A 26904-nucleotide genomic window follows, 5' to 3' on the forward strand; every position below is an offset into this window, starting at 1 on the left:
AAGACTGGGTTTGGTTTGTTAGCGTCCCAGACAAATCAATCCAACCAGAGATGCTCTGCCGTGCATTTTCTCTGAGTGTCTCAGTGTGTGCTTGAATCAGATCAATACCTTGCGGTTCACACTGCCTGCCTGGCTGTTTCCAGCTCACTGCCTCAGGGATAGGATGAGAGAACACACAGGCTCCGAGTTTATCTCAGCACTTCTCTAAACCAGGGGTTCTTAAACCTTTCCAGCCTGGGACCCAAATGAGAAATTGTGTTTTCCTGGGACCCAAGCTTTTACAACATGCAACTATACGGAAATATCGGTACATTTAATTGGTCTTATGCCTAAAACAAATGCAATATAGAAAAACAAATAACAATGAAATGAAATACCCTTATAAATAGCAATTCATGTTTATTGTTCCCCATTAAAACACACTATTTGTCTAGGTTGGAACTGTTGCTTTTAAAATACAAATTAAATTAACTGATTGATCACATCACACAGATGTATAACAAAACACACACAGGCTCAGTTTTTCATAGTGCAACCCTAAGTAACAATACAGATGAAAAATGATCAGGCCTACTGTACATCTTACTGTAGAAAGTCTTGTAGAAAAAAAGGTCTAGGTTGGAACTAGAAGCCATGGATTACAGGCAACATCTGCACTGAGCTAAAAGCTAGAGCTGCCGCTTTAAAGGAGTGGGACTACAATCCAGAAGTTTATAAGAAACCCCGCTATGCCCCCCAATGAACCATCAAAAATGCAAAGTGTCAATACAGGACTAAGATCGAATCATACTACACCGGCTCTGACACTCGTCGGATGTGGCAGGGATTGCAAACCATTACAAAGGGAAGCACAGCCGAAAAGCTGCTCAGTGACATGAGCCTACCAGATGAGCTAAACCACTTCTATGCTCGCTTCCAGGCAAATAACACTGAAACATGCATGAGAGCACCAGCTGTTCCCGACGACTATGTGATCACGCTCTCCGCAGCCGATGTGAGTAAGACCTTTTTAAACAGGTCAACATTCACAAGGCCGCAGGGACAGACGGATTACCAGGACGTTTACTGTGAGCATGCGCTGACCAACTGGCAAGTGTCTTCACTGACATTTTCAACCTCTCCCTGACCCAGTCTGTAATTTTAAGCAGACCAGTATAGTCCCTGAGCCCAAGAACATTAAGGTAACCTACCCTAATGAAACCCTAGACCCACTCCAATATGCATACCGCCCTAACAGATCCACAGATGATGCAATCTCTATTGCACTCCACACTGCCCTTTCCCACCTGGACAGAAGGATCACCTATGTGAGAATGCTTTGAGGGCACTATCATCATAGTGCCCTCAAAGCTCATCATTAAGCTAAGGACCCTGGGACGAAACAGGTGGTAAGGGTAGGTAACAACACATTCACCATGCTGATCTTCAACACAGGGGCTCCTCAGGGGTGTGTGATCAGTAACCTCCTGTACTCCCTGTTCACTCATGACTGCATGGCCAGGCACGACTCCAACACCATCATTAAGTTTGCCGATGACACACATCACCAACAAACTAACATGGTCCAAGCACACCAAGACAGTCGTGAAAAGGGCACGACAAAACCTATTCCCCTTCAGGAGACTGAAAAGATTTGGCAGGGGTCCTCAGATCCTCAAATGGTTCTATAGCTGCACCATCGGGAGCATCCTGACTGATTGCATCACTGCCTGGTATGGAAACTGCTCGGCCTCTGACCACAAGGCACTACAGAGGGTAGTGCGTGCGACCCAGTACATCACTGGGGCCAAGCTTCCTGCCATTCAGGACCCCTATATCAAGTGGTGTGAAAGGAAGGTCCTAAAAATGGTCAAAGACTCTAGCCACCCCAGTCATAGACTGTTCCCTCTGCTACTGCACGGCAAGCGGTACCAGAGTGCCAAGTCTAGGTCCAAGAGGCTTCTAAACAGCTTCTACCCCCAATCTATAAGACTCCTGAACATCTAATCAAATGGCTACCCAGATTATTTGCATTGCCCCCCCCCCTCTTTTACGCCGCTGCTACTCTCTGTTATTATCTATACATAGTCACTTTAATAACTCTACCTACATGTACATATTACCTCATTTACCTTGACCAACCGATACCCCCACACATTCACTCTGTACCGGTACCCTCTGTATATAGTCTCACTGTTATTTTACTGCTGCTCTTTAACTACTTGTTACATTTATTTCTTATTCTTATTCATATTTTTTAAACTGCATTGTTGGTTAGGGGTTTGTAAGCAAGCATTTCAATGTAAGGTTGTATTTGGCACATGTGACTAATATGATTTGATTTTAACTGTTGCTGTTAAAATAAAATAAATAATTTGTATTCTGAACTGAAATAAAGTGATTGATCACATCCCACAGATGTAAACCAGAAAACACACACACACACAGTCCCAATGTAGATGAGCAACCCAGAACTGTGTGACTTTGCCTCAAAAAGCATCTTGCTTCAATCAGTTTATTCCAGAATAAAAAGTATTACTTGTATTTTAACAGCAACAGTTCCAACCTACAATAATTTATACAGTAAGATGTACTGTATGACTGACACATTTTCATCTTCATCTGTACTGTTACTTAGGGTTGCACTAAGTACAGTAGCTAACTAACTTGTTTTGGCTAACGTTAGCTAGCTATTAGCTGTGAACAAGGGGATTGTTTGAAAGAGTAACTCACATCCTCTACTATGAGTGATAGTACTCCATTATTTCTGCTTAGAAAATGAAAACAATGCTAGCTGACTTACTTTTCCACTGTAGAAGTACTGTTTCTTGAAGCATTGTGCCCTGACAAAGAAAGTGGAGCCGTATACGCCATCAGCGATTGTAAATAGAGCTTCGTAGTATTCTATACCCTGAAGAAAGGTGACGTATGAACCCACCCACATCCGTGAACACCTACTTATCACCTTGCACCTTATTCCCCATCATTCTCCTGATCCTTAACCAGAGCTCATATGAGGCTGAGGTTTCTGTAGATATAGTTTAACCAAAACATTAGATTGTGATTCTAAAGACAGAAGTTAGAAGTTAGTTTCCTCAATCGGATCCCTCATCTCCTTAGTTGCTGTAATTATATTCCTATTTATCCTTTTAGAAGGCTTTGCTGCCAAATGGGAGGTTGCATCAATTGAACTGACTTCAACAAATGTAGAGTGACTGCACGGGTGCTCTCTGATGATCATTTAAGTTTGGTTCATAACCACTTTGCAAGTCTTCTAAAATAACTCCCTGGGTTTACTGTCACGCTGTGGATGTTTGGTCAGGATGTGTTGTTTTAATTTGTTCAATTTGAGAGACTCATTACTGAGCACTTCCCCGCACAAAACACATTGTGGGCACTCCTTGTTATTTCTCAAAGTTTGTATGAAACCAAGAGAGAGAAACTCATTGCTGCATTTGATGATGATTGAGCTAGGTCAGAACTTGTGGTTAGCTGATGACAGCGGGGAGTGATTTTGATGTTGGTTCTTTTACCTTTATTAAACTAGTCAAGTTAAGAACAAGTTCTTATTTACAATGACAACCCACTGTTCCCGGTAGGCCAACTGCCTTGTTCAGGGGCAGAATGACAGATTTTGACCTTGTCAGCTCCGGATTCGACCTTTCGGTTACCGGCCCAAAACCCCCTCCACTAGGCTAGCTGCTGCCGTGATAGTGATTACGAATGACAAGTCGGTGGCTGACACTGCATCTGCTGCTGAATGACAGCGCTACAGCGTGTTGGTCGCGGAGTGATCTACAATAAAACTACAGGAAAAAGATCTGGTAAACCGCGAAGTACACGGGCATCTCCCTCCCACTCGTGCAGCTTCCAAACTGAGCATAGACACCGATGCTAAGCAGAGAGCGCACTGAACAGAGAGCACAGTTGCACTTGGCCAAATCAGTTCCAGTGCTGAATGAAATAATTATACATTTACTTAGACCCACCATTGACAGGTCCGCGACCCACCGTGACTTTAAGAAAGGCTGCTCTAAACGAACAGCCCTGGCAATACAAGCTCAGGGAAATTAGATGGATTTGACCTTGGAATTTCAAATCTTCTGTTTCTCTTCTTGCAATAAGCACAAGTTTGCCCCTAAAGTATGCGTCCTTACAATATAATAGGCACCATATATCGAGCTAGAGCTCTCGCTAGTATCCCTTCATGAACTATGGATTGTCATCCTATAATTTGACATTGTATCAATACTAATGTTTGACTGACAAATACACCTAAAGTATGCATGATATAGATTGAAAAAAATATCTATGTACATTTCTAATGCGCATGAAGATGGAGACAGAAACCAGTGAACCTACAGTACACACCTAAAAGTGTACAGCAGTTGCCGACAGTACAGCAGTACAAATCAAGCAGGCATACAATTAAACAGAGGGCCATTACAAGACAAAGGCAAAACGCTTGTCTTTTGTGAAGGATGTGGGTGACTGAGAGCCCGAAGGACTCATCTCTTATTAGATGCTATTAGGGAAATTTAGGAGCTTAATGCTGTGATTCCATTTGGTTGATATAGCCAATGATTCACCCCCATTGCATGTGAGACTATTACTCTGCAGATGACGTGAAATTCCTCAAGGAGTGAAATGGCGTCCCCGCTGGAGCTAATGATGTCATCATGTTGAGTGATCAGTAGAGATCCTTTTCACGAATAAAGTGATCATATTGTCCATGCACAATGTTACACACAGCACAGACAGAAGGCCAAGTAGCAACCTATAGCCAAAGCAAACACAGCAGTACAGCACTTTTTTTTTAAATACACGGCATACCACTTTTGGAGGACCAAATCTTCCGTAATTAGAATTAAATGAATGAATTAAAAAAAATGCACATATAAATAGATAAATTCATAAATCCACACATAATTAAATAAATACAAAAATACTGACTAAAATTAATACATTTTATTTTCATACAGTATCTATATGTTTAATTATTTATCTATCTTATCTAATTATTCCAATTTTAATTCATTTATATATTTATTAATTTCTGTATTTCTGCCTCCTATATGATGAGGGTATGTCAATCAAACATCTGCGGGTGGTATCTAACACACCATTGGTTGATAAATGTAAGGCAAGTTGCTCGACTGCTTTTGCTTCTGCACCACCTATGTGAAGCTAGCCACAATAACGGTTAGCCACAATAGTAGAATATGAGGTTTGACTTCAAAATAAAAATCCCGGAAACAAATAGTGGAATTATGCCATATTTGACCTGGATAATGCTTAACAAGTTTGAATAGTTTTTATATCAATTCAAAAAAAGACAATAATTAGTCTTGGGCTCTCGAGTGTTGCAGCGGTCTAAGGCACTGCATCTCAGTGCAGGAGGTGTCACTACAGACACCCTGCTTCGAATCCAAGCTGTATCACAACTGGCCATGATTGGGAGTCCCATAGGGCGGCACACAATTGGGCGTGGTAGGCCGTCATTGTAAATAAGAATTTGTTCTTAACTGACTAGCCTAGTAAAATAAAGGTAAAACAATATATATTTATTGTTGGCTTCTGAGGATATGAAAATATACTTATTCATGTCACTGATGGAGTGCTAAGGTTGAGGGTCTACACTAGAAGTTAAGGGTTATAGGAGGAAGGTATATAGTGTGTGCAACTAAGCTTGGAATATGTTGAGTGCAGGGAAGCGATTACATGCATTGAGAAGGGGAGATGGGTGGAGATCTTGAAAACTAATGTCACTGAGGGAGAGAGGGTAATGTATAACGTTTACATTATGTCAGGATATGTTATTGTTAGCCATCAGGGATACTCTGGGAGAAGAGACACAGTCTGGTATCAATAACCATGACAGCCTTGAGTTGGGGAGAAGTGAGCACTTTGGGGTAGAGGTCAGGTTAGATGAAGTGAGGAAGAACAGATATCTTTAAGGTTCTGTTTAGCAATAGAGATGTATTCAGTTATTGAGGAGGAGACTCATCCTAGGAGAAAGGGTTATATATCAGTGCTTGTGTGAAATGTCGGTTGTCTGAATTACAGCTGTATCGACCCTTTGGGAAGAATTAAACTTAGTTAAGCTTCTCTAGTGTCCATGAGTTATTTACTCAAAATTAGAACCTAACACTATACAGTTTGAAGTCGGATGTTTACATACACCTTAGCCAAACACATTTAAACTCAGTTTTTCACAATTCCTGACATTTAATCCGAGTTAAAGTTCCCTGTCTTAGGTCAGTTAGGATCACCACTTTATTTGAAGAATGTGAAATGTCAGAATAATAGTAGAGAGAATCATTTATTTCAGCTTTTATTTCTTTCATCACATTCCCAGTGGGTCAGAAGTTTACATACACTCAATTCATATTTGGTAGCATTGGCTTTAAAATGTTTAACTTGGGTCAAATGATTTAGGGTAGCCTTCCACAAGCTTCCCACAATAAGTTGGGTGAATTTTGGCCCATTCCTCCTGACAGAGCTGGTGTACCTGAGTCAGGTTTGTAGGCCTCCTTGCTCACATACGCTTTTTCAGTTCTGTCCACAAATTGTCTATGGGATTGAGGTCAGGGCTTTGTGATGGCAACTCCAATACCTGGACTTTGTTGTCCTTAAGCCATTTTGCCACAACTTTGGAAGTATGCTTGCGGTCTGTAACGATTTTCTTCTCCTCTGACGAGGAGTATGAAATGTGGTAAGTGTCCATAATATATTTATTAAACTGAACACAGAATACAAAAGAACAAAATAAATAAATGAAACCCGAAACAGTTCTGTATGGTAAGACACAGACAAAGAAAACAGCTACCCATAAATCATAGTGGGAAAACAGGCTGCCTAAGTATGGTTCTCAATCAGAGACAACGATAAACAGCTGCCTCTGATTGGGAACCATACCAGGCCAAACACAGAAATATAAAAACATAGAACAACACATAGAATGCCCACCAAAACTCACGCCCTGACCAAACTAAAATAGAGACATAAAAAAGGAACTAAGGTCAGGACGTGACAGGGTCATTGTCCATTTAGAACAGTAATTTGCGACCAAGCTTTAACTTCCTGACTGATGTCTTGAGATGTTGCTTCAATACATCCGCATAATTCTCCCTCCCTCATGATGCCATCTATTTTGTGAAGTGCACCAGTCCCACCTGCAGCAAAGCACCCCAACAACATGATGCTGCCACCCCCGTGCTTCACGGTTGGGATGGTGTTCTTCGGTTTGCAAGCCTCCCCTCCTCTATTTTTGTTTCATCAGACCAGAGGACATTTCTCCAAAAAAGTACCATCTTTGTCCCCATGTGCAGTTGCAAACCGTAATCTGGCTTTTTTTATGGCTGTTTTGGAGCAGTGGCTTCTTCCTTGCTGAGCGGCCTTTCAGGTTATGTCAATATAGGACTCGTTTTACTGTGGATATAGATACCTTTGTACCTGTTTCCTCCAGCATCTTCACAAGGTCCTTTGCTGTTGTTCTAGGCTTGATTTGCAATTTTTGCACCAAAGTACTTTCATCTCTATGAGACAGAACGCGTCTCCTTCTTGAGCGGTATGATGGCTGCGTGGTCCCATGGTGTTTATACTTGCGTGCTATTGTTTGTACAGTTTGTACAGATGAACATGGTACCTTCAGATTTTTTTCTGAGGTCTTGGCTGATTTCTTTTGATTTTCCCATGATGTCAAGCAAAGAGGCACTGAGTTTGAAGGTAGGCCTTGAAATACATCCACAGGTACACCTCCAATTGACTCAAATGATGTCAATTAGCCTATCAGAAGCTGTTAAAGGCATGACATAAATTTCTGGAATTTTCCAAGCTGTTTAATGGCACAGTCAATTTAGTGTATGTAAACTTCTGGCCCACTGGAATTGTGATACAGTGAGTTATAAATGAAATACCTGTCTGTTAAAACTTCTTAGGGCTGCAATCCCGGTAACGGAACAAACAACAGAAATTTCATAATTAAAATTCCTCAAACATACATGTATTTCATACCATTTTAAATGTAATCTTGTTGTTAATCCCACCAAAGTGTCCGATTTCAAATAGGCTTTACAGCGAAAGCACAAAAAAACGATTATGTTAGGTCACCACCAAGTCACATAAAAATTCTGCCATTTTTCCAGCCAAAGAGAGGAATGTCAAAAAGCACAAATAGAGATAAAATTAATCACTAACCTTTGATGATCTTCATCATATGACACTCATAGGACTTCATGTTACACAATATATATATGTTTTGTTCGATAAAGTGCATACTTATATAAAAAAAATCTCAGTATACATTGGTGCATTACGTTCACTAGTTCCAAAAACATCCGGTGATATTGCAGAGAGCCACATCATTTTACAGAAATACTCATTATAAATGTCGATGAAAATACATTTGTTAGACATGGAAATATAGATACACTTCTCCTTAATGCAACCCCTGTGTCAGATTCAAAAAAACTTTACGGAAAAAGCAAACCATGCAATAATCTGAGTACAGCTTTCAGACAACAAAATATCCAAAAAAGATATCCGCCATATTGGGTAGTCAACAGAAGTCAGAAGTAACATTATATATATTCACTTACCTTTGATGATCTTCATCAGAATGCACTCCCAGGAATCCCACTTCCACATTAAATGTTTGATTTGGTTCGATATGTCCATCATTTATGTCCAAAGAGCTACTTTTGTTAGCACATTTGGTAAACAAATCCAAAGTCATGAAACGCGTTCCCTAGTTGCAGACGAAATGTCAAAAAGTTCCGTTCCTGTCAGTAGAAACATGTCAAACGATGCATGGAATCAATATTTAGGATGTTTTTAACATAAAATGTCAATAATGTTCCAACCGGAGAATTCCGGTGCGATGGAACAGAGCTCCCTCTCAGTTCATGGCAGACCTGACTCATTCCCTTCTCATTCGGTCCCACTTCACAGTAGAATCCTCAAACAAGTTTCTAAAAACGGTTGACATCGAGTGGAAGCCTTAGGAAGTGCAACATAACCAATATCCCACTGTGTATTCAATAGGGTCTGGGTTGAAAATAGACCAACCTCAGATTTCCCACTTCCTGTTTGGATTTCTTCTCAGGTTTTTGCCTGCCATATGAGTTCTGTTATACTCACAGACATCATTCAAACAGTTTTAGAAACTTCAGAGTGTTTTCTATCCGATACTAATAATAATATGCATATATTAGCAACTGGGACTGAGGGGCAGGCTGTTTACTCTGGGCACCTTTCATCCAAGCTACTCAATACTGCCCCTACAGCCGTAAGAAGTTAATTAACAATTGTTGGAAAAATTACTTGTGTCTTGCACAAAGTAGATGTCCTAACCGACTTGCCAAAACTATAGTTTGTTAGCAAGACATTTGTGGAGTGGTTGAAAAACTAGTTTTAATGACTCCAACCTAAGTGTATGTAAACTTCCGACAACTGTAGATTCTTCATTCTCCCCTGTCTTCTGTGATTCTCTCCACATAACAAAAGGACAGGATGTAGTTTTATAACCCAACCCTAGCCATTGGTTGACCAATTAGAATTCCTTGCAATAAAACTGGGCCAATGGCCAAATAACAAGTATCATATTTCAGGCTCAATGTACAGTATAGACATATTCCTCCAGTGTCTCTGACCCATTGATCATTAATCCTCTATTACATAAAAACCACTATTTCCATTGATCGTTAAGTACCTCTTGACCTTTAGTCCTCTATTGACTTTTTGTCCTCTCAACTTTTAGTCCTCATCATTATTTATTTATCTTTGAAATATTCTCACAATAGTTAGGTTTCTAGAAAAGAACAACTAGCAATATAACTGGTAGCTAGTTACTGGCTATTTGATTTTTTTTTGTCAAACTACTTTGTTCCCCTGCCTGTTTATTAATGCTTGTGACTGAAAGTTTACAAGAAATAAGCTGTTTTCAAATAATTTGGCTGATTAGGGGGCTTGTGCCATTTACATTAGTGTTTCATAAGCTAGTTAACTAAGTTACTGAGCTAATTTTTATTCATGCTTTTTTGTTGCATTTCAGGTGGAGAGGCAGCTCTGACAGGCCAGCATGCTGACAGGCCAGAGCCCATATTTACAAAGAATCTCAGAGCAGTAATGATTTTAGGGTAGGTTTTACCTTCACACCGAGTACAATTGCATTGACAAGGCGGAGGTTATCTTAAATCACTATCCCTACTCTGAGATGCTTTGTGAATATTGGCCCTGGAAGAAAGATCTTGCCCAATACCTTTCACAGCAGACCTTTCACCACAGGACCCTAGAGCAGAGGTAGGCAAACTTTTCCCTGGAGTGCCAAAGGACCCTAGAGCAGGGGTAGGCAACCTTGTTCCTGGAGTGCCAAAGGACCCTAGAGCAGAGGTAGGCAACCTTGTTCCTGGAGTGCCAAAGGACCCTAGAGCAGGGGTAGGCAACCTTGTTCCTGAAGTGCCGCAGGACCCTAGATCAGGGGTAGGCAACCCTCTTCCGCAGGGACTAGCGCTTCGCCTGTCTACCAGAAGTTGATGCTGTTGCTATGCAACCTCTTGTTAGCGTAACAAATGACTAGCTAGACTTCGGGTGTGTTCGTAAATTCAATCTGGAGTGCCAGAGTACTCTCTGGGTGTTCGTAAATTCAGGACGTTGTCAGATTGTCCATTTTGTAAATTCTGAGTGGTTAGATCTCGTAGTGCACATTGGACGCTCTGGCCGAGGAGTAGGATTGATCCGAGCATTCTGACCTCACAACCGCAGTCAAGCACCCAAGCTAAGTTGCTAGCAACTTCCAGAAACAAATGAGAGAACAACTCACTCTGACCATTTGACTCGCCCTAGCAGAGTTGGTTAGGCAGTTGTCATGTTATCCAGAGCGTTGGTGACTGTAACTGTGCTGCTGGCAACAATTTAATGATGCTTTTTTTGCCGACATTTACTGACTCCGGCCATATTCAACGGGTGATGAGCTTTCATCAGTTATTCTGCACTCTGGCACATTCAGACGAGAGTGCTCTTAAATCGGAGTAGATAGCCATACAAATTTACGAACACACCCGAACCACTACACCACTTAGCTAAGTTATGAATGATGTGAATAATCAAGTCAGTAAACTTTGGGTAGTTAGTTAAATAGCATAATGTAAATATACTGGAAAGTTTGATGTATTAGTAGCCAACTAACATTCCAGTAGGTAGCTAACATACCCGGTACTTACTGCTCTAATGATATGCTATGCGGTTCGTTGGCATTGTCTGCCAACATAACGTCTAACTTATTTGAAAAGTCATTACTTAACATCTGTCATAATTTGTTAAAGCAGGGTTTCCCAAACTCTGTCCTCAGGACACCAAGGGGTGCATGTTTTGGTTTTTGCCCTAGTAGTACACAGCTGATTCAAATAGTCAACTAAATATGAAGCTTTTATCATTTGAAAAAACAAAAACAATAATGTGCACCCCTTGTGGTCCCGAGGACCGAGTTTGGGAAAACGCTGTGTTGAAGCAACAAATTTGTATCCACTCTCGTCCGACTTTGGCTGCACATCTTCTGCCATTTTCTTCAAATCTAAAAATGTTGTGAAGCCACATTCATTTTCTGAAGAATTGCATTATGGGCCCTAAAAGCACGGAAATTGTGTCCATTGCTTGTATACTTCGTATTTTGGCGAATGTAGAACAACATCCGGGAACTTTTGGCATACTAACTATATCCATACCATGACTAATAAGCATACTACATACATACATTCACAGTGTAGGTTGGAAAAAGTATGTGAACCCCTAGGCTAATGACTTCTCCAAAAGCTAATTGAAGTCATGAGTCAGCTAACCTGGAGTCCAATCAATGAGACGAGATTGGAGATGTTGGTTAGAGCTGCCTTGTCCTATAAAAAATGTGAGTTTGCTATTTACAAGAAGCATTCCCTGATGTGAACCATGCCTCGAACAAAAGAGATCTCAGAAGACCTACGATTAAGAATTGTTGACTTGCATAAAGCTGGAAAGGGTTACAAAAGTATCTCCAAAAGCCTTGATGTTCATCAGTCCACAGTAGACAAATTGTCTATAAATGGAGAAAGTTGAGCATTGTTGCTATTCCCCCTGGGAGTGGCCGTCCTGCGAAGATGACTGCAAGAGCACAGTGCAGAATGCTCAATGAGGTTAATAAGAATCCTAGAGTTTCAGCTAAAGACTTACAGAAATCTCTGGAACATGCTAATGTGTCTGTTGACGAGTCTACGATACGTAAAACACTAAACAAGAATGGTGTTCATGGGAGGAAACAACGGAAGAAGCCACTGCTGTCCCAAAAAAGTTTGCAAAAGTGCACCTAGATGTTCCACAGTGCTACTGGCAAAATGTTCTGTGGACAGATGAAACTACAGTTCAGTTGTTTGGAAGGAACACACCACACTGTGTGGAGAAAAAAAAGCACAGCACACCAACATCAACCTCAAGTATGGTGGAGGGAGCATCATGGTTTGGGGCAACTACAGAAAACGTTTGGCTGAGGTTATTGTTGCCAAAGGAGGGTCAACCAGTTATTAAATCCAAAGGTTTACATACTTTTCCCACCCTGCGCTGTGCTTGTTTACACGGTGTGTTCAATAAAGACATGAAAATGTATAATTGTTTGTGTTATTAGTTTAAGCAGACTTAAACTAGTAGATAAAGATCAGATCAAAAGTTATGATCAATTTATGCAGAAATCTAGGTATTTCCAAAGGGTTCACATACTTTTTCTTGCCACTGTATTGTCATCTCTCTATCAGTTCACAGCATGCTGTGATATTGGCCTGTATGGTAACACATCTTCAAGCTGCCTGGCTGGAGACTGTGGCCTTCAGTGTTACCGGAAGCAAGGGCCTTACCTCTGAGCACAGCAGTCTATCTTGTCTCACAGCCATTCTGTCAGCATGTATTGTATGTAACCTAACCACTCAAATTCATACCAACAGCTGCGGACACAAACACTGACTTATATTCACTTTGTCTACTTGTCCCATTCTTCAATCTTGTCTGGGAAATATATTTTAGTTGACACGCCTGTGTGATGTCTGATATACAGGAAGAAAAAGGTGTTCACCCTGAACCTGAGACTTGCATTTGCTTTAGACGACAAGCGAGGAAAATGTTCCAGTTGTCATTTTTGTGTGTTTTTATGGTGCACGTGCGGCACAGCAGCATATACTAGATTTGTATCTCCAATTACCACCCCAAAAAGTGACATATCATATTGATATATAGCTATATGTGCTAGACATTCTTTTTTGGGGGGGTGCTAATGTGAAACATGGCCTTTAAACTTTGAAGACGTTCTGTCATACTGAACACAACCCAGGCAAATGCAATCGATCAAAGCGCCGTGGCATTGATCAATCAATGATGTGTTAGATACCACCCACATATGTTTGGTTGACACCCTGTCATTATCATATTGGAGGAAGAAATACATTTAAAAAATGAAGAAATAATATAAATTAATCAAATGAAAGTGGGATTCATTATTTAAATGAATAATGTATCTATTTGTGCAATCATTCATCCATTTATTTATTTATTTATGTGTGCATTTATTTATAAAGTTAATTCTAATTACGGCAGCTTTGGTCCTCCATAACTACTGGCTATCAGTTAACACTAAACCTATAGAGCAGGGGTGTCAAACTAATTTTTCCCCGGGGGCCGCGTTGTCTTCAACGTGTACAGAGGGCCTCACTGAGTTTGTAAAAATATTTCCTTACTGTTATAATTTGCAAAAAATAGTTCTTTATCCATTGTTTTGGACATTTTCAATACTCCCTGTCTAGTGATTATTAGCAAGCTGGACAGTCAAGAAACTGTATGAATGAAGTTCCATTGACTGTGCAGTGATTATTTTTTGTCAACCCCCAACCAGCCCGCGGGCCGTATGTTTGACACCCCTGCTATATAGAATTAAAACGTATATTCATCTGTACAGTGCATTCAGAAAATATTCATACCCCTAGACTTATTCTGCATTTTGTGTTACAGCCTGATTTTTTTTCTCACACATTGACACGCCATAATGACAAAGTGAAAACATGTCACATTTTTTAATGAAATACATAAATATCTGAGTCAATACATGTTAGAATCACCTTTAGCTGCTATTATAGGCTGTGAGTCTTTCTGGTTAAGTCTAAGAGATTTGCACACCTGGATTGTACAATATTTGCCCATTATTCTTTTCGAGCAGTTTCCTTCCTCTCTGGCAACTGAGTTGAGAAGGACGGCTGTGTGTATTGACTGGGTGTATTGATACAACAGGTTGTTGGCACCTTAATGGTGGAGGACGGGCTTGTGGTAATGGCTGGAGTGGAATTGTTGGAAGGGTATCAAATGCCTTAAAACACGTGTTAAATGAACCGTCCTCCCCTCTGCATCCTCCACTGATTGATACACCATCCAAAGTGTAATTAATAACTTTACTATGCTCAAAGGGATATTCAGTGTCAGCTTTTTAATTTCATTTCTACCTATCTACAAATAGGTACCCTTTGAGAGGCATTGGAAAACCTCACTGGTCTTTGTGGTTGAATCTGTGTTTGAAATTCACTGCTCGACTGAGGGACCTTACAGATAATTGTATGTGTGGGGTAGAGCGATGAGGTAGTCATTCAAAAATCATGTTAAACACTATTATTGCATACAGAGTGAGTCCGTGCAACGTATTATGAGACTTCATAAGCAAATTTTACTCTTGAACTTATTTAGGCTTGTCATAAAGGGTTTGAATACTTATTGGCTCAAGACATTTCAGCTTTCATTTTCAATTAATTTGTAAAAAATTTGAAAAACAATTCCACTTCGACAGTGACAATCTCAATGTAATCCATTTTTAATTCAGGCTGTAACACAACAAAATGTGAAAAAAGTCAAGGGGTGTGAATACTTTGAGGGCACTGTACACATAGTATGGTAAAGGTCGAGTAGCTTTTTCTCACATTTGTCACATCCCTAGAGTAATATCTGCAGCCTAGTTTACGATGGCTGAAAGATCAGTTGTAGCCTTTCTATGAGGACACCGAAACGCCCGTTTCAAGCAGAGGGAGAATACGAGAGAGCGATTTACACATTGTAATCCAGTGTGACGTGTATGCCCAGCAGCTTTAAATATGAATAAGGTAATCTTCATACTGCTGTGTGCTCCTTGTACCTGGATCTCCATTTTAATAGGCTGATTACTGGGCAGCTGGGCAAGAGCAGGGAGGGAGGCAGGCAGTGCAGGCTCATTGGGAGGCCTAGGACTGAATGGGACTGCTAATAGGCTGGAGAGTGTTGGTCTTGCTGCTGCTTTACAGGGATGTCGTGTGTGGAGACCTGCTCTTATCCTGCTGGGGACTTTTGTTTGAGAAAGACCATGGAGCACATGTGACACCATCGATAAGACTGGTCTCGTATGACTCCGTTCAATCTTCACAGAACCACTTTGGGTGAATTGGATGTGCTGTCGTATGGGAGGAAACAAAATGAATAGACTATATTTGATCAGTTCTCTCACATTATGACAGTTTTAGATGATTGTAGACACAATCTGCAAGTTCACAGTCAGTGGTGATGCAATGCTAGCAGAATGATTTGAGCTTCATGTAGGAGGGAAGGATAGGCACGGCCTGATTTTAATAATTAATTGTGGTCATCACAGAGTGGGCTGAAAAAAGTAAATTTCATATACACTGCTCAAACAACACAATGTAACTCCAAGTCAATCACACTTCTGTGAAATCAAACTGTCCACTTAGGAAGCAACTCTGATTGACAATACATTTCACATGCTGTTGTGCAAATGGAATAGACAACAGGTGGAAATTATAGGCAATTAGCAAGACACCCTCAATAAAGGAGTGGTTCTGCAGGTGATGACAACAGACCACTTCTCAGTTCCTATGCTTCCTGGATGATGTTTTGGTCACTTTTGAATGCTGGCGGTGCTTTCACTCTAGTGGTAGCATGAGACGGAGTCTACAACGCACACAGGTGGCTCAGGTAGTGTAGCTCATCCAGGATGGCACATCAATGCGAGCTGTGGCTAGAAGGTTTGCCGTGTCTGTCAGCGTAGTGTCCAGAGCATGGAGGCGCTACCAGGAGTCAGGCCAGTACATCAGGAGACGTGGAGGAGGCCGTAGGAGGGCAACAACCCAGCAGCAGGACCGCTACCTCCGCCTTTGTGCAAGGAGGGGCAGGAGGAGCACTGCCAGAGCCCTGCTCAAAGGGTCAGAAACAGACTCCATGAGGGTGGTATGAGGGCCCGACGTCCACAGGTGGGGGTTGTGCTTACAGCCCAACACCGTGCAGGACGTTTGGCATTTGCCAGAGAACACCAAGATTGGCAAATTTGCCACTGGTGCCCTGTGCTCTTCACAGATGAAAGCAGGTTCACACTGAGCACGTGACAGATGTGACATGAGAGATGAGTCTGGAGACGCCGTGGAGAACGTTCTGCTGCCTGCAACATCCTCCAGCATGACCGGTTTGGTGGTGGGTCAGTCATGGTGTGGGGTGGCATTTCTTTGGGGGGCCGCACAGCCCTCCATGTGCTCGCCAGAAGTAGCCTGACTGCCATTAGGTACCGAGATGAGATCCTCAGACCCCTTGTGAGACCATTGCTGGTGCGGTTGGCCCTGGGTTCCTCCTAATGCAAGACAATGCTAGACCTCATGTGGCTGGAGTGTGTCAGCAGTTCCTGCAAGAGGAAGGCATGGATGCTATGGACTGGCCCGCCCGTTCCCCAGACCTGAATCCAATTAAGCACATCTGAGACATCATGTCTCGCTCCATCGCACCACAGACTGTCCAGGAGTTGGCGGATGCTTTAGTCCAGGTCTGGGTGGAGATCCCTCAGGAGACCATCCGCCACCTCATCAGGAGCATGCCCAGGCATTGTAGGGAGGTCATACAGGCATGTGGAGGCCACACACACTACTGGGCCTCATTTTGACTTGTTTTAAGGACATTACATCAAAGTTGGATCAGCCTGTAGTGTGGTTTTCCACTTTAATTTTGAGTGTGACTCCAAATCCAGACCTCCATGGGTTGATACATTTGATTTCCATTGATAATTTTTGTGTGATTTTGTTGTCAGCACATTCAACTATGTTAAGAAAAAAGTATTTAATAAGAATATTTCATTCATTCAGATCTAAGATGTGTTATTTTAGTGTTCCCTTTATTTTTTTGAGCAGTGTATATTTACTGAACAAAAATATAAATGTTTCATGAGCTGAAATAAAAGATCCCAGAACATTTACATTTTACATTTAAGTCATTTAGCAGACGCTCTTATCCAGAGCGACTTACAAATTGGTGCTTTCACCTTATGACATCCAGTGGAACAGCCACTTTACAATAGTGCATCTAAATCTTTTAAGGGGGGTGAGAAGAATTACTTTATCCTATCCTAGGTATTCCTGAAAGAGGTGGGGTTTCAGGTGTCTCCGGAAGGTGGTGATTGACTCCGCTGTCCTGGCGTCGTGAGGGAGTTTGTTCCACCATTGGGGGGCCAGAGCAGCGAACAGTTTTGACTGGGCTGAGCGGGAACTGTACTTCCTCAGTGGTAGGGAGGCGAGCAGGCCAGAGGTGGATGAACGCAGTGCCCTTGTTTGGGTGTAGGGCCTGATCAGAGCCTGGAGGTACTGAGGTGCCGTTCCCCTCACAGCTCCGTAGGCAAGCACCATGGTCTTGTAGCGGATGCGAGCTTCAACTGGAAGCCAGTGGAGAGAGCGGAGGAGCGGGGTGACGTGAGAGAACTTGGGAAGGTTGAACACCAGACGGGCTGCGGCGTTCTGGATGAGTTGTAGGGGTTTAATGGCACAGGCAGGGAGCCCAGCCAACAGCGAGTTGCAGTAATCCAGACGGGAGATGACAAGTGCCTGGATTAGGACCTGCGCCGCTTCCTGTGTGAGGCAGGGTCGTACTCTGCGGATGTTGTAGAGCATGAACCTACAGGAACGGGCCACCGCCTTGATGTTATTTGAGAACGACAGGGTGTTGTCCAGGATCACGCCAAGGTTCTTAGCGCTCTGGGAGGAGGACACGATGGAGTTGTCAACCGTGATGGCGAGATCATGGAACGGGCAGTCCTTCCCGGGAGGAAGAGCAGCTCCGTCTTGCCGAGGTTCAGCTTGAGGTGGTGATCCGTCATCCACACTGATATGTCTGCCAGACATGCAGAGATGCGATTCGCCACCTGGTCATCAGAGGGGGGAAAGGAGAAGATTAATTGTGTGTCGTCTGCATAGCAATGATATGAGAGACCATGTGAGGTTATGACAGAGCCAAGTGACTTGGTGTATAGCGAGAATAGGAGAGGGCCTAGAACAGAGCCCTGGGGGACACCAGTGGTGAGAGTGCGTGGTGAGGAGACAGATTCTCGCCACGCCACCTGGTAGGAGCGACCTGTCAGGTAGGACGCAATCCAAGCATGGGCCGCGCCGGAGATGCCCAACTCGGAGAGGGTGGAGAGGATCTGATGGTTCACAGTATCGAAGGCAGCCGATAGGTCTAGAAGGATGAGAGCAGAGGAGAGAGAGTTAGCTTTAGCAGTGCGGAGTGCCTCCGTGATACAGAGAAGAGCAGTCTCAGTTGAATGACTAGTCTTGAAACCTGACTGATTTGGATCAAGAAGGTCATTCTGAGAGAGATAGCGGGAGAGCTGGCCAAGGACGGCGCGTTCAAGAGTTTTGGAGAGAAAAGAAAGAAGGGATACTGGTCTGTAGTTGTTGACATCGGAGGGATCGAGTGTAGGTTTTTTCAGAAGGGGTGCAACTCTCGCTCTCTTGAAGACGGGAGGGACGTAGCCAGCGGTCAGGGATGAGTTGATGAGCGAGGTGAGGTAAGGGAGAAGGTCACCGGAAATGGTCTGGAGAAGAGAGGAGGGGATAGGGTCAAGCGGGCAGGTTGTTGGGCGGCCGGCCGTCACAAGACGCGAGATGTCATCTGGAGAGAGAGGGGAGAAAGAGGTCAGAGCACAGGGTAGGGCAGTGTGAGCAGAACCATGTTGTGTTTGATGGTGTGAGTTATTAGTATATTTATTCTCCGGACTATTTTGTCCTGTTGTTTGGACTAGCAACTTATAGACGCCCTGTGTGTTGGCGTGACTGTTTTGTTGCGCTGGGGAATAAATTTGAAGGAAAGACTGAAGCACAAAAAGCTTATTTCTCTCAAATTTTGTGCACAAATTTGTTTACATCCCTATTAGTGAGCATTTCTAATTTGTCAATATTATCCATCCACCTGTGGCATATCAAGAAGCTGGTTAAACAGCTAGGTCATCACACAGGTGCACCTTGTGCTGGGGACAATAAAAGGCCACTCTAAAATGTGCAGTTTTTTCACACAACAACAGATGTCTCTACTTTTGAGGGTGCGTGCATTTGGCATGCCGATTGCAGGAATGTCCACCAAAGCTGTTGCCAGATAATTTAATGTTCCTTTCTCTACCATGAGCCGCCTCCAATGTTGTTTTAGAGAATTTGACAGTACATGAAATAAACATGAAAAGGTGAATTTAAGAAGCGAACATCATTTTAAATAGACTACATGTCATATTAAACAGCATATAAACACTCTAAATATGTCAGGAACCAGACAAGGAGCCTAAGAAGAAACAAAAATGTATTATTTAGGCTATTTCAATTATTTAAAGGCTATAGCCTACAAATAAATAAATTGTGAAGCATTTGCGAGTGTGACACAACAGGCTGGTAGGGACATAAAGCGCTCAGCATTTAAACATTTTGTTGTATTAAATCATTATAGTCCATAAATTGCACATATCGGCTGTGACTTTCTTAGAATTAAATACAAATTAAACAAAAAATGACTTAGTGCCTTTTGAATACATTTTCTGAAACATAAACCACAGACTGGCCAAACTTAAGGCTCATACGATGGTGCCTGGCGAGCCAGCCAGCAGTGGAAAATATCCTCTCCACACTTGCAGAGCCACTGGGGAAGCTAAACAGCCTTTTTGCAACTCTTGCCATGCTGGACAGAGATGCAGAGTTGTTTAAAAAAAATTATAGGTAGGCCTAAAGTTTTTTAGGAAAAATAACCCAATCAAAACGGAAATGCTCCTTGAACATGGGAATATGCCAGGCCTATTGGGCCAAAATCAATGATGCCCAATTATATAGACAATAGAACGAAAATTAACCAAACTTTTGAGATCAGATTTTTTGTTTATAAATACTTTGCTTCAATGACACACTTAGTTATCTATCCAGGTTTTTTTTAGCATGTGCACGTAGCAAGTACACCATCATGCTTTTTGGATAAGTGTCTTTTCAGATTCCACAATGATTCTGTAGTTGTGGAACCTTCATCACCACACTCCCTCTTGCTGTTGGACCTCATCTTTGTAAGTCACCTTGATTTAGCACCTGTGTGTTTTATCAGTTTCTTTATGAAAATATTTAGCGAACTCCATGACAGTAGCTAAAGCAAGGGTCTATAGCAGCACACAAGTAGACTACAAATGCATGTTGGGCGGGCATTCCCTGGAGCTCATGAAGTGACCCCTACTGAAGCGAAATTGAAGTGGGCGAGAAGGCAGACACTCCAGCCTTTGGGAATCTTGCTCTAAGCCCCTGTCAAATCGGGCACGCTCAGATACTTTGATAATCACAAGACTAGACAACCATTGTACAACAGTGTGTTCCACTTCCTGCCAACATCCAGCAACTTCGCACAGCCATTGAAGAGGACAGGGACAACATTCCACAGTCCACAATCAACAGCCTGATCAACTCTTTGCGAAGGAGATGAGTCACGCTGTGTGAGGAAAGTGGTGATCACACCAGATACCGACTGGTTTTCTGATCCACGCCCCTGCCTTTTTTTAAGGTGTCTGTGACCAACAGATGCATATCTGTATTCTCAGTCATGTGAAATTCATAGATTAGGGTGTAATGAATCTATTTGACTGATTTTCTTTATTACTTTAACTCAGTAAAATCTTTGAAATTGTTGCATGTTGCATTTCTATTTTTTGTTATATATACACTACCGTTCAAAAGTTTGGGGTCATGGAGAAATATCCTTGATTTTGAAGGAAAAGCACCATTACAATTACATAAAATTGATCAGAAATACAGTGTAGACATCGTTAATGTTTTAAATGACTATTGTAGCTGGAATATTATAATGGAATATCTACATAGGCGTACAGAGGCCCATTATCAGCAACCATCACTCCTGTGCTCCAATGGCACATTGTGTTAGCTAATCCTAGTTTAGCATTTAAAAGGCTAATTTATCATTAGATAACCCTTTTGCAATTATGTTAAGACAGCTGAAAACGGGTGTGCTGATTTACAGAAGCAATAAAACTGGCCTTCTTTAGACTAGCTGAGTATCTGGAGCATCAGCATTTGTGGGTTCGATTACAGGCTTATGTTTAATAAATGTTTCAACAACTTGATTGGAGTCCACCTGTAGTAAATTCAATTGACTGGACATGATTTGCAAGGCACACACCTGTCTATATAAGGTCCCACAGTTGACAGTGCATGTCAGAGATTAAAACCAAGCCATGAGGTTGAAGGAATTGTCAGAAGAGCTCCGAGACAGGATTGTGTCGAGGCACAGATCTGGGGAAGCGTACCAAAACATTTCTGCAGCATTGAAGGTCCCCAAGAACACAGTAACCTCCATCATTCTTAAATGAAAGAAATTTGAAACCACCAACACTCTTCCTAGAGCTGGCTGCCCGGCAAACTGAGCAATTGGGGGAGAATGACTTTGGTCCAAGAACCAGATGGTCACTCTGACAGATGAATGGAGCAAAGTACAGAGAGAGATCCTTGATGAAAATCTGCTCCAGAGCGCTCAGGACCTCAGACTGGGGCAAAGGTTCACCTTCCAAAAGGACAACAACCCTAAGCACACGGCAAAGACAATGCAGGAGTGGCTTCGGGACAAGCCTCTGAATGTCCTTGATTGGCCCAGCCAGAGATGAAAGGAATTCTATCATATCTGTACATTATAGGAACACCTGTAATTACAAAAGTACAATGATTAATGTTTTGCTTTAGCTTGAGATTAAGAATCAGTGGTAAAGACTTTGTATGTGCATGATGAGGTCAACTGTACAAAAAGTCAGATGTCTGTGTTTTGAAACTACACTTTCAGTTCCTGTTGATACTATAGATATAGATATGTTCCAGTCTTACTTCTGCTAGCACATGATAGCAATAGGAGGAAGAAGGATTGAGAAACTAACTGCAAATAACAATAAACTGAACTCCGCCTAGCAGAGACATCTTTGTATTAGCAACTATTAATTATGAGCTTATACGGTATTAAAGTTAAGGGACATCACCCTGGGCGTGATCCTCAGTGGGGAATAAAAAGGGAAAACAGCATCTTTTGTGCTGAGTGTGTTACTTGCAAATTATTGTAGGTGTATACTCCTGGTTGCAATCCGGCTTGCAATCTTTATTAAACAAACTAACCAATGATCAAAGAGGTTTCCTGTGGTCACATGTGTGCACATAGGGCAGAGTCCGGACTTGAACCCGATTGAACATCTCTGGAGAGACCTGAAAATAGCTGTGCAGTGACGATCCCCATCGAACCTGACAGAGCTTGAGAGGATCTGCAGAAAAGAATGGGAGAAACTCCCCAATATAGGTGTGCCAAGCATGTAGCGTCATACCCAATAAGACTTGAGGCTGCCAAACTTTTACCCCTTTTTCTCCCCAATTGTGTGATATCCAATTGGTAGTTACAGTCTTGTCCTATCGCTGCAACTCCCCTACGGAGTCCAGAAAGGCGAAGGTCAAGAGCCATGCATCCTCTGAAACACGACCCTGCCAAGCCACACTGTTTCTTGACACACTGCTCGCTTAACCCAAAAGCCAGCCGCACCAATGTGTCAGAGGAAACATCATCCAGCTGGTGACAGTTGTCAGCTTGCAGGTGCTTGGCCTACCACAAGGAGTCGCAAGAGCGCGATGGGACAAGAAAATCCCGGCAGGGCAAACCCTCCTCTAACTCGGACGACGCTGGGACATTTGTGTCACGCTTCATGGGTGTCACGGCCGGCTGTGACACAGCACAGAATCGAACCCAGGGCTGTAGTGACGCCTCAAGCACTGCAATGCACTGCTTTAGACTGCTGCGCCACTCGGAAGGTCTGAACAGTGAATTTCAACACAGATTCAACCTCAAAGACCGGGGAGGCTTTTCAATGCCTCACAAAGAAGAGCACCTATTGGTAGATGAGTAAAAAAAGCAGACATTGCATATCAAATCAAATCAAAGCAAAGTTTATTGTGTGTGTGTGTGTGTGTGTGTGTGTGTGGGTCGGTAAAGAGATAAAACAAAAGTAAAAAGACATTTGAGAAAAGAGTAGCAAGGTTATATACTGTACAGACACCTGTTAGTCAGGTTTATTGAGGTAGTATGTACATGTAGGTATCCCTTTGAGCATGGTGAAGTTATTAATTACACTTTGGATGGTGTATCAATACACACATTCACTATTAAGATATAGGTGTCCTTCCTAACTCAGTTGCTGGAGAGGAAGGAAACCACTCAGGGATTTTACCATGAGACCAATAGTGAATTTAAAAGAGTTAGAGTTTTTAATGGCTGTGGTAGGAGAAAACTGAGAATGTGAAGTAACTACAATGTTGTATTGTGGCAGGGCTTGCAAACCATTACTGACTACAAAGGGAAGGACAGCCGAGAGCTTCCCAGTGACACGAGCCTACCAGAAGAGCTAAACTACTTCTATGATCACTTCGAGGCAAATAACGCTGAAACATGCATGAGGGCACCAGCTGTGTGATCACACTCGCCGCAGCCAATATGAGTAAAACCTTTAGGCAGGTCAACATTCACAAGGCCGCAGGGCCAGACGGATTACCAGGAAGTGTATTGCAAGCGTGCGCTGACCAACTAGCAAGTGTCTTCACTGACATTTTCAACCTCTCCCTGTCAAGTCTGTAATACCAACATGTTTAAGCAGACCACCATAGTGCCTGTGCCCAAGAACACTACGGTAACCTGCCTAAATGACTACCAACCCGTAGCACTCACGTCTGTAGCCATGAAGTGCTTTGAAAGGCTGGTCATGGCTCACATCAACACCATCACCCCAGAAACCCTAGACCCACTACAATTTGCATACTGCCCCTACAGATCCACAGATAATGCAATTTTTATTGCACTCCACACTGCCCTTTCCCACCTGGACAAAAGGAATACCTATGTGAGAATGCTGTTCATTGACTACAGCTCAGCGTTCAACACCATAGTCCTCATCAATAAGCTAAGGACCCTGGGACTAAACACCTCCCTCTGCAACTGGATCCTGGACTTCCTGACGGGCTGCTCCCAGGTGGTCAAGACAAAGGAGATGATTGTGGACTACAGGAAAAAGAGGACCGAGCACGCCCCCATTCTAATCGATAGAGCTGCATTGGAGCAGGTTGAGAGCTTCAAGTTCCTTGGTGTCCACATCACCAACAAACGATCATGGTCCAAGCACACCAAGAAAGTTGTGAAGCGGGCACAACAAAACTTATTCTCCCTCAGGAGACTGACAAGATTTGGCATGGGTCCTCAGATCCTCAAAAGGTTCCACAGCTGCACCATCGAGAGCATCCTGACTGGTTGCATCACTGCCTGGTATGGCAACTGCTAGGCCTCTGACCACAAGGCACTACAGAGGGTAGTGCGAACGGCCCAGTACACCACTGGAGCCAAACTTCCTGCCATCCAGGGCCTCTATACCAGGAGGTGTCAGAGGAATGCCTAAAAATGGTCAGAGACTCCAGCCACCCTAGTCATAGACTGTTCTCTCTGCTACCGTGGTACCGGAGCACCAAGTCTTTGTCCAAAAGGCTTCTAAACAGCTTCTACCCCCAAGCCATAAGACTCCTGAACATCTAGTCAAATGGCTACCCAGACTATTTGCATTGCCCCCTCCCCTCTCCACATCACTGCCACTCTCTGTTGTCATCTATGCGTAGTCACTTTAATAACTCTACCTACATGAACATACTACCTCAACTAACCGGTGTGCCTGCACATTGACTCTGTACCGGCACCCCCTGTATATATATATATTTTAATGCTGCTCTTTAATTACTTGTTACTTTTATCTCTTATTCTTATCCATATTTTTTTAAATCTGCACTGTTGGTTAGGGGCTTGTAAGTAAGCATTTCACTGTATGGTCTACACCTGTTGTATTTGGCGCATGTGACTAAAACAATTTGATTTGATTTGATTAGTTACTCCACAATACTAACTTAATTGACAGAGTGAAAAGAAGGAAGCCTGTACAGATTACAAATATTTCAAAATATGCATCCTGTTTGCAACAAGGCAATACTGCAAAAATGTGGCAAAGCAATTTCACATTTTGTCCTCAGTACAAAGTGTTATGTTTGTGGCAAATCCAATACAACACATTGCAGAGTATCCCTCTCCATATTTTCAAGCATAGTGGTAGCTGCGTCATGTTATTTTTTTATTTTACCTTTAGGCAAGTCAGTTAAGAACAAACTCTTTTCAATGACGGCCTAGGAACAGTTGGTTAACTGCCTGTTCAGGGGCAGAACGACAGATTTGTACCTTGTCAGCTCGGGAGTTTGAACTTGCAACCTTCCGGTTACTAGTCCAACGCTCTAACCACTAGGTTACCCTGCCGTAGGTATGCTTGTAATCGTTAAGGATTGGGGAGTTTTTCAGGAAAAAACAAAGACAGAATGGAGCTAAACAAGGCAAAATCCTAGAGAAAAACCTACTTCAGTCTGCTTTCTACCAGACACTGGGAGATTAATTCACCTTTCAGTAGGACAATAACCTAAAACACTGACCAAATCTACGCTGGAGTTGCTTACCAAGAAGAAAATAACATTCACTGAGTGGCTGAGTTACAGTTTAAATCTGCTTGAAAATCTATGGCAATATTTGAAACTGGTTGTCTAACAATGATCAACAAACAATTTGACAGATCTTGAAGAATATTAATAAAAGGGCAAATATTGCACAATCCAGGTGTGCAAAGCTCTTGGAGACTTCCCCAGAAAGACAAACAGCTGTAATCGAGGCTAAAGGTGATTCTAACATGTATTGACTCCAGGGTGTGAATACTTTTGTAAATTAGCTATTTATTTATTTTCCAATACATTTACAAACATTTCTAAAAACATGTTTTCACCTTGCCATTATGAGGTATTGTGTGCAGATGGGTGAGAAAAATATATATTTGTAATCCATTTTGAATTCAGGCTGTAACACAACAAAATGTGGAATAAGTCAGGAGGTATGAATACTTTCTGAAGGCACTGGACCATCTACCAGGCCATCCACTACCCCACAACCACTGCCATCTTTATCTTCTAAAATGATGAAGGAATGCTCTGTCAATGAATTTCAATTCGGTTTGTTTGAATCTTTTGAGGAATAGAGAGAGAGGTAGTATGGTGAATACGGATAGATTTTAGTGTCCAATACCTTTACCAATCACTTTCAAGAATTCTTATGAGATCTACAACAGGAGTAGAGAGGTGAATACAGCTGCAGAGGAAAACTCAACTCTCTGAGGGTGTTCTAATTGTTCTGTGGTTAGATAAGCATCTTGGCAAAACTCCAGACACCTGAGTTACGACACCATTTTTCTTTTAAGATCTTCACTCTATCACAGCTTTGAACACACGGAGGTCCACCTTAGAGGAAAATACTGTATTTTATAGCTTCATGTACAGTCCCATTACACACTATGCGGTCTCTTCTTTGTACCACATTCACACACTGGGTGGGTGGTGGGATATAAATAACACCTGGCGTGCGGCAGCATCCATCTCCCAGGAATAAGAGGAACGACCTCCATCAACATTAGAGCGATGACTTTAATTCAGCGGCAGGCCCATGAAAGGG

Source organism: Oncorhynchus nerka, linkage group LG12 (genome assembly GCF_034236695.1).
Source record: "Oncorhynchus nerka isolate Pitt River linkage group LG12, Oner_Uvic_2.0, whole genome shotgun sequence".
Classification (NCBI taxonomy): Eukaryota; Metazoa; Chordata; class Actinopteri; order Salmoniformes; family Salmonidae; genus Oncorhynchus; species Oncorhynchus nerka.